The sequence below is a fragment of the Mandrillus leucophaeus genome, unplaced genomic scaffold (genome assembly GCF_000951045.1).
Source record: "Mandrillus leucophaeus isolate KB7577 unplaced genomic scaffold, Mleu.le_1.0 Scaffold288, whole genome shotgun sequence".
NCBI classification, from domain to species: domain Eukaryota; kingdom Metazoa; phylum Chordata; class Mammalia; order Primates; family Cercopithecidae; genus Mandrillus; species Mandrillus leucophaeus.
In genome coordinates this window covers 1079465-1079925 of record NW_012103009.1, presented here as the reverse complement: position 1 = coordinate 1079925, position 461 = coordinate 1079465, and positions in this window count along the sequence as shown.

Here is a 461-nt window from a genome sequence, read left to right as displayed (position 1 = left end):
GTTTCCCGCTTCATTGCATGTCTAGTTGGTTTTGTTTGTCAGCCATCTTGGATTTTACTTTACTGGATGCAGGATTTTGTTATATCCCTTTAAATGCTGTTGAGACTTGTTTTAGGTTGCAGTAAAGTTGGTCATAGACCATTTCCTCCTCCTGAGGCTGGCGTTTAAGCCGTGTTCGGGTGGCTCCTAAAAAAGAGTGGCCGTTGTTGTGAACCCCTGTTCAGTCGGGACCCTTCTGAGCCTGCTGTCGTCCACTCCCGGTGGTGGAAACGCCGGCTGTTCCCAGCCTCCAGGGAGCCCTGGTGGTTCTTTTTCCCGTTGGTTCTCTGAGGTGGTTTCCTCGAATGCCGATGCAGATCAGTATTGAGCCAAAGACACGAGGATCCTCCGCAGGTCTGCGGGGCTCCCTCCTCCCCGCGCTCGGGACGCGCTCCAGACCGCGGGCTCTACCGAGCTCCACT